The sequence below is a fragment of the Rhea americana genome, unplaced genomic scaffold (genome assembly GCF_003343005.1).
Source record: "Rhea americana isolate MKP2758 unplaced genomic scaffold, rheAme1 scaffold_122, whole genome shotgun sequence".
Taxonomy (NCBI): domain Eukaryota; kingdom Metazoa; phylum Chordata; class Aves; order Rheiformes; family Rheidae; genus Rhea; species Rhea americana.
The window spans coordinates 2,819,515-2,832,562 of record NW_028185284.1 but is presented as its reverse complement, the minus strand read 5'-3'; the positions used below and the strand labels follow the sequence as shown (position 1 = coordinate 2,832,562).

At 36.8% G+C, this 13,048-nt stretch overlaps 1 protein-coding gene across 3 annotated transcripts in view; it reads left to right on the top strand.

Annotated features, from left to right (window-relative positions):
* LCOR (ligand dependent nuclear receptor corepressor) overlaps positions 1-13,048 on the top strand; it is a 66,309-nt gene that overhangs the window by 16,280 nt on the left and 36,981 nt on the right. For all 3 annotated transcript variants that reach the window (XM_085325776.1, XM_085325773.1, XM_085325777.1), the window contains exon 4: positions 9,302-9,434. The gene's annotated coding sequence lies outside the window, so the exon portion shown is untranslated. The remainder of the gene's footprint in view (positions 1-9,301; positions 9,435-13,048) is intronic.

The following is a 13,048-nucleotide window of genomic DNA, read 5'->3' as shown; positions in this document are numbered from 1 at the left end:
TTTAAGCTCCTTAAAAGAGAGATCTTGTCGAGATCATGTAACTCTCCTCAGGGAAGGGCAAACTGCAGCTTATGTACCTTTACTACAATCAGAGACTGACCTTCTCTTTACTGTGGAAATGTGGTCTGTTTGAACAACCTAGAGTCTTGTTCTATATCTTAGAATCTCTCATCTCTGTGGACCATATCTTTTAATAAAAAGGCTTGCATGTGTGTATGTGTGTATATATGTATGTATACATACACACACATATATATATGGCAGGGTTTTTACTGTACTTGTTTGTAACCAGGTCACAGCCTAAATTTGGACAAGTCAGCTTTGCCGATGTATATGCTTGCAGTCTGTGCTTTCGTAACCAGATTATAGCCGTACGTGAAACAACGGCTAACATGCCACACATGATTGTTGCTCATTCAATGTGTTGAAATAATGATTGCTCTATAGCATAGGAGGGGAGGCTCATCTGTCTTGGTGAAACTTCATTTGTTGGAACTCCTAGCAACTGCTTTTTCCTGCGCAATGTGATATGACATGCGGACTGGATCTCTGTACTCTTCCAGAGGAAACAAAAACACCCTTTCAGCTGCAACAGTTAACATATATGGCAACATGGCTCTTTTTTGTGAAGAAAGTCCCTTGCTGTTGACACTGATACTTGCCATGTTACCAGTTTATTCTTGGTTTTTGTATTAGCCTTTTTATGAAGGCATTGGGGGGAGGGGGGAAACGTATTTAGAACTGATTTAAGGCACAAGCCTGTCTTTGAGACTGACAGCAGGTAAGCTCTGTGTATGCTTGTGCTGTTAGTTCTATCTTGTTTGGCTTATGTCATCTCGAAAAGGACAAAATTCAACGTGTAGTGCAGTTCTAGCTAAGCCACTGAATTTATCATAGAAATGAATTTTGCTGCATGGTCAGGGACTGGTCATAGGCTGGGAGGTAAGAACCTCTAAAAAGGCTGCTTGCATTTCAGTTGTCCTCATAAGCCCACAGTAACTAAAGCTTCTGAAAAATCTGTTTTTTAGGTGAAGATGAAAACCTAGGACTAGAATGTCCACTGTGCAGTGCGCAGATTAGCTATTGTCCGCTTGGTCTTTTTAAGCTTCTACACAGCCTTTAGTCAAAAGCTTAGATATCACTGTTTATATTTTGAATGTACTGTTCTGGTCTTTCACTTAGTAACTCATAGCTCAAAATTATGAGTATCGCTGAAAACTACTCTGTGCTATTGACAGTTATCATTTACATTAAAGATCTTCAGTTGGTTACCTGTTGTACTATGTGGGGCTTTTAAATGGGCAAAAGAAAGATGCGGATGTGGTCACACCTGGTGTGCTCCATGGTGCTTTGATGTCAGTGATCTAAAGAGACAAATGTGAGATAACAAAGGCCGAGTTAGATGGTCACTATGGAGTTGCATAACCATTTCTGTTGCTTTCCATTTCAGTAGCCAAAAATGCTTGTTTAAGCCAGTTTTCTTGCAGCTGATTATTAAACTGAGATGGCAAGGAGAGCTTTGCATGCATGCCTGTTTGCTAGGTGGCCAGATATCACCAGCTTTTTGGGGAGGGGAGTAGAGAAAGGCAGTGAACAGTCTGTTCAAATCAGACTTGTGACTCTGGATCCTATTGATGCTGCTCATGCTTGCCACTGGGTTATCTGAGGCCTCTTTGGAGCACGTAAAAAATCTTGTTTTCCTCTTCCTCCTGCCCCTCCTGGTTGTGTTGTAGATTTTTATTTATTTTATTTATTTTTTTTTGAGGGAGGGAGGAATGTCTCCTTTTACGACTAGTGAGCCTTTCTTCTCGTGTCTGCTAAGGGGGGGGGGGGGTGTGACGTGGGAATGCTTCCTTTCCTTTATGGGTAGATCAAATTGCTGCACTCCTGACCAATGCTTATGCCATTAACCTACAATACAGTGTCAATCATCACTTTTTTTTTTCCTCACTCCTCTTTTGGAGGTATCTTTAAATAGTCTGGATTTAACAACATCATAATTTGAAATAAAAACCTCTGAGACTTAATTGTTTCAAAATTTTGTAATTTCATTTGGCATTTAGATTTTCAGCTGATGGACAGAATTTAATTAAGAATGGTACTGGTTTTGTTTGTGATCTCCTCCTTACAACAACTGTAGTGATATCTTTAACTCTTCCTAAGGTGTTTCAGGCTCAAGCTTCTGTAACTATAATTTGTGTGTTCCAGTACACAGTATGGTTGCAGTTGTACTCTGTGCCTCATCCTCTGTTCAGTGTTGTGTTTCCTAGTTGTAGTTTGTTTTTCTGTTCTTGTTCATGCGCATCCCTTTCCTTAAGAGAAGTGAGCAATATGGGATGTCTTGGTTTGTGCTTGTTTAGCGGTGAGTTACAGAATTAAAAACTAATGGATACTGTAGCCAGTGGGATCAAGATGGCCAAAAACCATATAACTCTGTGTAGTTGTGGCCCTTTTTCCAGTGACTACATCTCTACCAATTCCCCTTCTGGATTAGTAGAATAATTAAGTGGTGTACTAGATTTTACCTTTGAGCAACATATATGTACTTGATTTGACAAGATAAAAACAGTAAACAATCTTTAAGTTTTTTCCTGGATTGCGTTTGTCCATATGAATGACCTGTAATTTAGTTCTGGACTTTAGGATGGAAGTTGGATGTCATGATTATTTTATTGGCAGAGCTGTTTAAGGAAAAAACCTGCACTTGCTTTCCCATCCCATTCAGTGATGTTAATTCTTGCTTTTACAAGCAGTCAGATTCAATTACTTGCATTCTTCAAAGTACAGGGAACCATCTGCTGAAGTATTCTAAAAAGATTAATTTATTTGTAGCAGTAGTTCTGGCTTGGAGGATGGAGTATACTAAGCAAATGCATGGTGGATTTTTTTTTTTTTTTGACAGTCAAAATACAAGACAGGTTTTTGATAGAGGAGCAGAATTAAATGTCATTTGAAAGGCACGATAAAATACATAGAAAGTAGGCAGATAAAATTCCCCAGACATATTTTTGCCCATATCCACTGGGTTATATGCAATAATGTACAACTTCTAGAAATTTAAATTTCTGTCTTTCTTTCATCATATAATTTATCACTTATCACAATCATTTCAATGATCAGAGAGAGAATAACTAATTATATAAAGAATGACTACTACTTATTAACACAGGTGTCTATGCAGAAGTGCAYGTAAACTGATGAACATAAAAGATGAAAGAGTTCTTGAATCTAGCCATATTGTGGTGAGAGGAAATAGAGCATGCTCTGTGTTATCAAACATGATGAACTCTCACTTGGATAATCTGAAAATGTGACAACTCTCAATTCCTTATAGTCTTCATCCTTCATAAAAAAAGTTAAAGACAGTGTAGTTTGCAAACTTTTTTATATGATGTTTTTCCTTCTGAAAATTTGCAGAACAGAGAAGACCTGTGAATTTTGACAAATTGAAATTTCAAGTGTACTTAATTTCTTTTTCTTAATTATAGGTCTTAATTTTTCAGAGTGGGTGGTTAAGTAAACTCACAAAGTTATTGTTTCAAAGGGGATCTGTGGCTCCATTTAGAATATTTGCATAAAATCAGGTAGAATCTACTGCAATTTGCTCATACTTAGGGTGCAGTGCCTAGCTAAGGGTGGTGGGGTTTTTTGGGGGGGGAAGTTGTTTGGTTGGGTTTTATTTTGGGGGGGAGGGGGGGAGTTGTGGGTAGGTAAGGTCAGAGGAAAGCACCAGTAGTGAGGGGGCAGATAAAGGAATCTTTAAAGAAGGATGCATAGTTGTGTATATTCCTCTGTAAAAGAAAAGTCTATTGTTTAAAGTTACATAAAGCAATTTATGTGTATTAAAAAACAGGGACTAATCTCATTAATCAGAGCACAACAAGAAGGATAATACTGGTAAGCATATTAAYGATTTTAGAGTTATATTTAAAGTATAAAAATAGCAAGGGAGAAAATGACTTCTAGCAGCATTTTCTGGAGTCTCAGGTTGCTGATGGCAGAAAATTGAGTCTGGTCTTTGAAGTACTATAAAATGMGCTGGATTCAGTGTCAGGATCTCTAACAATTTTTTTTCTTTTTTTAGATTATGAAGAAGTATGGTAGGGTACAGCATGTGAACCTTTGAAGGAGTCATTTCAGAGTACCTTTGAATTTTTAAAATGTTTAGGATATTTTAAAGGCTTGTAATTCCTTTAAACAAACAAGCAACCTAAAAGTAATATCATGCCATTACTTCATTATGATAAGTCATAACAGCACACTCTGAATCTGGTATTCTTTCACTATGAAGGAACATAAACAATGAAAAATGAACTGTGGTAAGTGTCTGAATAATTCTGAGAAGCTACTGCTATCATTTAAAGCGTTAACTCCCAGACTAATTTAAGATGGAGAAAGAAATATCTGAAAATCAGTTGAAGTTGCAGAACTCTTATGACTTTGATGGATTTAAAATGTGTTTAAACTGTGTACAATGATCTTAAGTGTGCTGGAAGATGCTTTAAAACATTTTTAATGGATTTCATCACGTAAAAAAAAAAACTAGCATTTAGACTGTCAATTTTGTATTGGATGATTTTAAAATAATTTGATATGGAGGTTAAAACCTGAAGAGGCAGTTTGTGATAATCTCCAGTTATGTTCAGTAGTAATGCTGGGTAACAGTTTTGCTTATGCATAAATATGAATGTAAGCCTAATGTCTTTCCATTGATTTTGACTTTTTTTTTTTTTTTCCTCTAGCATAGGTAATTATATTCAGTAATTGTGGATCAGTTAAGAACTATTTTGAATGTGATAACCAAGATGACTGATGTCAGATTTAATAAGGAAATAATGTAATTTCCTAAATATAAAACTGTACGTGTTCAGCTGGGAAGGGTTTCAGGTTAATCAAAGGGAATGCTCAGAAATGAAAATGATCTTGATATGTTAGAGAAACTGTATAGAAGAGAGAAAAAATGTTTTATCACAACATGAGCTAAAGATGCCTGAAAGGTGATAGCATCACAAAAGTAGTAAACTCTTTTGGGGATATTTTGAGAGAGATGTTTGTTTAATCTATGGAGAGGGAGTTATACTTCTCCCTGAATGCTGGTGAAGCCTTAGCTGGATGCATCTTTAAAAAAAAAAAAAAAAAAAAAAGATATGAACAAACTGGATAGCATTGAAATAACAAGAATGACTAGGTTGTGTTCTGGATTTCTTTAAGATAGACTAAAGGATTTGGGCTGATCTAGCCTTGAAGGTAGGAGGAAGAGAATGGAAAAAGACAAGCAACATGTCTCTGGTGTCTGCACAGCTTGTCTGCAGAAAATACTAGTATTACTCTGAACTATTCTCCTTTATATTTTTTTCTCCTAATAGATTATTCTCCTTTCCATTGGCTAAAAGCTAAAAAGAGTGTATAATCTTAAGAAATGTAAGTGTTGGAGGATACAACCTAGGGGTGCCAAAATGCTCCTTTCCTACTCGTGGTTCCTGGTCTTGCCTGGCAGTGGGGAGCGGAGGCTGGCCTGTATTGCTAGGGTCTGGGCTGGCTTGTCAGCTGGAGGTGCTGCCTCCCATTTTTCCAAGCAGATAGGGGTTAGCTTGTGCCACTCCACTTTACAGGTACTTTCTGCTCCATCTTCGTGGAGCCTGAACCGGAAGCTGCTGTTGCCATATCTGTATGAAGACATCCTGCATCATACCTTTCTCTGCATGTCTGTGACTTTGCGTTTAGAGCTACTGTATCAATGTTGCTTATGAGGAGGGTCTCAAAATGAGGATCCGGCCCTGCAGGTGATGAGGCCAGGCTGTCCAGGATCAGCTGGTTTCTCAAGGTTGTGCATTGACCTTGTATTTTTAAGATTTGGGCCCTGTATTTTTAAGATTCTTTGACTTAATTATATTGTTATGCTGTGTATCCTGATACACAAAAAGTTCTTTGATCCTTTTGGATTCTGCGCAGGCGACTCCAAGAAGCTTTTCCTGAAGCATTATTGTTCAATCCAGGGGTACCAAATGCTCAGTGAAGGAATTAGAGTGATGCTTTGGGAGTTTCTTCGTATGTGAAGAGAAGTGCAAGGGGAAGAGAAAAAAATGATGTGCTATAAATAGCATGTAAAAATAACTGACTTTTTCAGGATATTTCTAACCAGCAACAATGCTATCTAAGTATTAATAATGATTTCTGATTCCTATTACTTGCATATTGAGATTGAAGACCATGATATGACTCAGTACTGTAGAGTGAGAGGATAAGACTGAAAGTAGTAGATCCAAAAATGGTCACTGGGAAGAAATGGTAAAAAGTAAGAAAAACTTTTTGAGGTCGACTCTGAATAACAGTCACTATCAAATTTGTACTCTGAAAACTTGTTAACTTTCCCTCTAGGGGTGAACTAGCTGCAGAGACTGCTGAAATAATTGTGACACAATAAGAAAATAAAGAAATGCAAAAATAGTTAAAGGAGAAATTTTTCCAGTATGTTTGTCTCATCTAGTCAGTGTTGTACTAAAGATGTCAGAAAACAGCTGAAGATTTCTATTTTTTTTCCCCATGAATAAGATTAAATCTGTCTTTTTTTATGTAACTGTGTTTCTTCACACTTTGAAAACGGACACTGATAAAGGTTCATGCAAGTAAAGCTAAGTGTGCTCCTTACTTTGAGGGGTAAGAACTGAGTACTGTCTGTCCTTCCGTCTTCCATGCTTTTCCTGAATGTAGATCAAATGATCCTTTATTCAGATGCTCACCAGTGTAAACCATTCTAGTTTTGTCTTCCTGATCCCATTTTCATCTCCCCCTGCCCTGCCCCATGTAAAAAATACGCTTTAGTAAAATGGTGTTAGCCTAGGTAGACTAAATTGTAGTCTTCATACATTACACTTAAATGAGTTCAGTGGCAGCATGCCTCGCCACAAACAAGCATACTCTACGTGATTCATTTAGCGGAGTCACTAAGCGGTGATTCTTGCTATATAATGTCTTAGTTGCTAAAATTACTAGGAAAGGTTTAAATATGTTACCTTGGGGACAGGGGTTACTGTTGTTTTAGGCTTCTTCAGTAGTTAGAATCTGTCAGAGGACAAAATGTCAGATCAGATCAAAGGGATGATACTTCCTTTAATCCTGGATTCTGCTTGTCCTTTGAATGGAAAGTACGCTTTTTGCCATGGCTTGTGGGATATTAGCCAGGGGATGCTAATTAAATTTAATAGATCTTACCCAGCCAAATCTCTGCACGTAAAATGCAGAGCTTCCTCTTAAAGTGAAACTTACAGCATTTTGTCTTTAGGTGCTTGGGTGTTCCAGTGTCTCGCTGTTTTTGTTGTGCCCAGATTAGTTATCTTCTTTTTATGGAAACTGATAAGCAGGGTTTGCAATAGTCCTGAATATATTTGAAAGATCACTCAGCTATGATAATCTTGATTCAGGATGGCAGTTAATAACCAAGGTGGGTCTTGTGTTAAATTTTGTCAGGTGCAAAAGCAGTTTCAAAAGAGAATGCCAGTACGTTCTGGAAGATTTACTTAAAGAATAACTCTTACAAAGATGTTAGGCTTATTTTCCACATATACTTTCACTGTTAAATCCTATACTGACACTTGCGTATTTAAGTCTTAAATTCAGTTATAATTTTGTGATGTGTTTGTAGAATGCCAGTGTACCCCAGAAACACTGATGGTGCAGGAGTATTTGGTACAGAAGTAAACTCTCTGACTGTAGTTAACCAGAGAGTTCATATTCTTTAAAAGAATATCTCAGAAGCATCGCTCTCTCCTTTGAGAGCCAATGGGTTTGAGAGCATGCTTGAAATCTATCTGATATGAGAAAAGCTAAAGTAATTGTGTCTTTTACAACTTTACTTCCTCAAAATCTTACCTTTCTTAGAAAAACATCTTGTTTTATTCACCTGTTATCTCTGATTACACACTTCTCTCTCTCTCTCTCTCTCTCTCTCTTTTTTTTTTTTTTTTTTTTTTTTTTAAGGATAAACCACTACTTTGTTTTTGTATCCTGTCTGAGATAGTATCCCCCCCTTGCTTTTGATGATGAAAACTTCTGGAAACCGTCAAACTAGAAATCTTACAATCAGAGGCCCTATTGTATGGGCCAGAGTTCACAGCATTTCTTATTACCTTTTGCACATGGTTTGATTGCTGTGTTCATTAGCTTGCTATATGCTAGTTATGGAACTTCATTTCATTAAATCTCTTGAGGTGGTCCAACCTCGAGAATGACTTCTTCTTTTGCATTTATCGTGAATGATAAATGAATTGCAAATTTTGTTTCCTTCCATTTTTTGCCTCATCACAATAGTGACCTGAAATTGGCTTGTACATTGGAGACCAAAAAAAAAAAAGCCAAAGATAGCCTAGATATTATGGTGACTGATACTATGTAAAGTTTAACAAAACAAAACACTCCCTAAACTCAGAGATTGGTTTTGTATGCACTCCTGCAGTAGGTAAATATAAGTAATTTTAATAATTACTTAAAAGGAAAGTGGGAAGGAAAGGGCCAGGAGGGGCATTATTTTTATTTTCTGGAGTGGGTACAAGACATTGAAGTAGAGGGGGGGAAAAGAGAGAGAAAAGGAGAAAAGTGATTTCAAGCATTTAGATTCTGTATTTTTGTAACCAGAATCTTCTAGTTCTTGAGTTGTATTTAAAATGTGTAGCTTATTCAAACATCTTGCATAATTTAATTTTCCTAGCTAAAACACTGTTTTTGAAATATTTGTGAGATAAGAGTTGCTTCAGTTGAGCTGTAAGAGAAATAATAGACTTTAACTCATCACAAGTGTTGCAGGTAGTGAACCTAAAGGTGTTTTTTTTTTTTTTCCATTTAAAAGCAGCTGCTACTAAGACTTTTGACTAAGGACCTGCTCGTTACTAACGCCTAGTCATTTGTTGCTCAATTTACCTGAAAATTGTATAGAGTAAGTGGAATTTTCCTTGTATTTTGTCCTTAAGAGTTATTTCTTGTAGAACTAAAAGTACTACCTGACGAGCAAGTGTTAAGAATCAGGGTTGTGGCCAAAATGCAAGGTGAAATATTTGAACCATTTCCTTTATGGTAGGCTCTTGTTTCCCATACTGCTGTCAAATCTTTTAGTCTTCTATTACATTTATGACAACAAAATGGGGCAACATACAATGTACTGGAGAGGCCAAAAATTCAAGTTACAATTTAAATAGATCTATCTCTATGCTGAGTGTCTGACAAAGTTTTGAATATATTAGAATATTTAGTGGCTAGGACTCTAATTTTGCAGGCAGAAACAACTCACAAATATTAAATATCTTTACAGGAACACTTAGTCAGTCTGGATGAGCCAGCCTCGGAAGCTGGACAAGAAGCTCTGCTTAGACAAGAGCAAGCAAAAATCATTCGGTTTGAGAGGCAAGCGGAAGAGTTCCTCAATGCAGTCTTTTACAGAAAAGGTTGGTTTTAATGGGAAGAGGAGGAGGGAAGTGGTCTTACTGGTCTTTTTTGCATGCCATGCAAATACCTCAAAGATGAGATGTTCACGTTGTCATTCTGTGTTCAGTATTTTTCAATTATATTGCATATTTATCAAGAATTTCAATTCACTTGCAAAGAGTGTATCAGTACAAGAGTGTGGGCTTGGGAGAGAGGAGGAGAGTGCATCATATTTAACCCTAAAACAAAACTCTTCATGAGAACACTGATGCTTTTATAATTTTAGAGGGATTACTCAATTCTTCCCAGCAGAACTGTTCCTCTGAAGCCAATGGTTAGGTGAGTGGGCTGTCTGGAGGAAGGGGAGAGCAGTGGTGGTGGTGTGATATGGCGAGTATTTTGTTTTGGTTGATTGGTGGGTTTTATTGTTGTTGTTTTTTAATGGTGTCTATTCTAATGCAGTTTTTCCTTAAAGGTCAGCAGTCTTCTCTTTCTGACTATGGTCTGTAGTGATTTCCCCCCCCCCCCCATAATCCACAATATAAAATACTACTGGAATAGTGCTATACATAGGAAATATGAAAAGTGATCAGCAAAAGAATTGGAAAATTTGTACTGTAGAATATACAGAGAACTGTAATAATAGCTAAATGATAGAAAATCTTGTGAATCTCTGCTGGACAGTTGTGCAAGTTAAACTGTACTCTTAAGAAGACACAAAACTCATTTCACTGTATTCTACCAATCTGAGAAACAGCAATCCAGAGGTTGCTTCCAAATGCATCCTGAATGACAGCATGTAGTACTTATCAGCCTAACCCATGTGTGAGGAAAATCTGCCAAATCAGTAATTCCAACCTGTCTGTGGGGGCACAATGCAAGGCTTCAGTTTAACAAATTAGAAATTACTATAGCTAGTCCTCAGCCCATCCTTGCAGTGACCGAAATATTTAAAGGTGTTCTAAGTAGATAACAGTATTTTAGCCTTTCTTTTATGACTTAAATGAATAAATACAAACTATACATAGTGATGTATTGCATAAAGCATGTAGGATGGTATGAAGGATAGTTACTACATTACTACAGATAGTTCAGATAATTCTTTTATTCCAGGTCTCCCTTTTCAGGGGCTTTTTTTCTTTAAAGTTGAGGTTGTCTTTTGTTTTTTCAGTTTATCTCCTTCTCTCTTTAAATCCAGGAGTGATTTAAGAAAATAAAAATATAGAAAAAATATACAGAACACTTTTCCATATTTTCTGATGGAAAAATCACTGCGTTTTCATCGCCTACAATTTTTTTTAATGCCTTATCCATTTAACGTTGAATTTAAATTTTCACATGTGATTCTTATGTATGTCTCTAGAGAATTGAGTACTTTCCTAATTTTGAGGAGGAAAAAGATTGGCAGATATTATAATGTGCTAATAATGGATTTAACACTCTGTCCATGGTCAGATGCACTCAAATACATAGAATGGGGATAATGAAATCACTTTGGACAACTATGAATCATTGGGTGGTGTTTTTCTTTCCTTTCCTTTTTTCTTTTTTTTTTTTTTTATATGCATTTTGTTTCGTTCCTCCAGCAAAGCTGTGCTTGGCGCAAGAGTAATATAAGGGAGGATAAAGAGCCTGGAAGGCTGTATTTAGTTTATTCAAAGGGTTATTCCAACTGGCGATTGCTGTAAGATCCCCAGACGGTGTCATACCAAAGAGGACACAAAGCACAGCCAATATTCTGAAGCTCCTATGTTGCCCAGAGAGACTTGGCTCTCCTGGCTTCATGCCAATGATCAGTTCTTTTTCTTTCTATCCTTACTGCCAGTAACATTTGAGACTGCTATTTTGTACCTCAAGCAGATCAGAGAAAATGCATCTGTTCACAGAACATCTGCCTGTTGTAGGTCAAGCGCATGCACTCATGTACTTACCATAAATAGATAATTAACAATATCAGCAAACTTTGTAAACAGGTTTGCCACAAATTAATCGTGCCTACTTTTCTTTCCGCTTTTTGCGTACGGTGCTCAGATTCAGTAATGCTTCTATCAAATATTCATACTTTCAAGTGAAAGCAGAGTGGTAGTATCCAGTTCTCTGATACTGTCACCTTGTGGCAGGATAGGACCCTCTTATGATGTTTTAATGAAACCATACCTTTTTTGTTTGTTATTGCCCTTCTAGGGTTTGTGTATAGATAAAATACATAAAGGATATTAAGGTTTAAAGCTCACGTGTGCTATTATATATATATAGAGCTCATAAAGTTTGCTGTATTTTTCTTCTATTTCTTCTATGATATCATCTCTGTTTTAGTTAAATTATTTTTGCAAATAAATAGACAAGCAAAGTCAAAATAAACACCTAGTTGACTTGAAGTGGTGCTGCAGAGTCACCAGCAAGTATTATGCACTTGCTTTTGAACACCTTTAATCCTTAGCATTTAAAATTAATGTTTTATATTAAGCAAGAAGTCTTTAACATGCTGGGAAACTACTCTTCTACTTGAAAATTCAGTTGTGTAGTGAATTTGTCTTGAGCAGCTCTGGAAAAAGCTCTCAGTAGTCACTCTGTGCTCTATCTTTAAAGTTAGAGATCACAGAGGTTTATGGCTGTGGGTATATATGATATTTTCTTTCTGAATTTAGAAATATGTCCAGCCATTAGCATCATCTGCAGTGCACATTCACATGTGTAATTCAATATTCAGTAAAGGCACAGAAAAAGCATGACTCTTCTTCAGAAAACATAGTTACCAAGGAGCTCTGCATTCCTCTCAGCACCATGTGTACACGTTACTGGCCCATGTCAAATAGTTAGCGGCAGTGGGAGAAGGCCATTGGTTTGTGCCTCAGAACTTAGTTCTCTGGGCTTTCTTTGTGCCATTCGCATGTTCTTCGATAGGCTCTAGCAGAGAGCTTAGAAAAGAGAAGAAATCTCATCCTAGCTGAAAAAAAGCCTTCTTGCTTCTTCTCTGTTATGGCTTGTGCCCTCATGGACTATTTGAGAAGAAACTGGGAATATGAGCCATACTTAAACTTAACGTATGGCTCATCTCTTGGGGATTACTTAAAATTTTGGTGTGCCATGTGCTTAACAACAATAAAACATCCTGCAGATTTTACAGGAAAATGATTAAGTATTTACATAAACCTCTCAGAATTTACAGCTACTATACTAATATAAGATTGCACATGGTGATTTTATAAGGTTTTAGATTTAGAAAGCTGTGCTTCACAGGAAGGAAGTTGGATTTGATTTGTATTTATTTGGAGCTCAATACAACTACTCATCAAGAAACATAGTAACTGCTTACTGCTGCTTTCTGGTTTGAAGGTTTGAGCATGGAGCTGCCCACATGTCAGTCATCTTTTACAGATACCTCTAAAGCAGATTTGTCCCATTGATTTTTATTTTTGTTGAAAGTGGCAGTAAAAGGCAAATCTAGCACTGAAGTGTCCCACAAATGGTTTTCTAATACTTCTAATAGTTCAATCTTGATAATCTTACCTTTTACCTTTCAGCGTGGGCAATTTTTTTTTCTTGGAAGAAGTAGTAAACTTTTTGCTGTTCCTTCTGGAGAGCTGTTTTGAAAGTTTTACTTGGTCTTCTGCTGCACAATTTTCTTTGAATC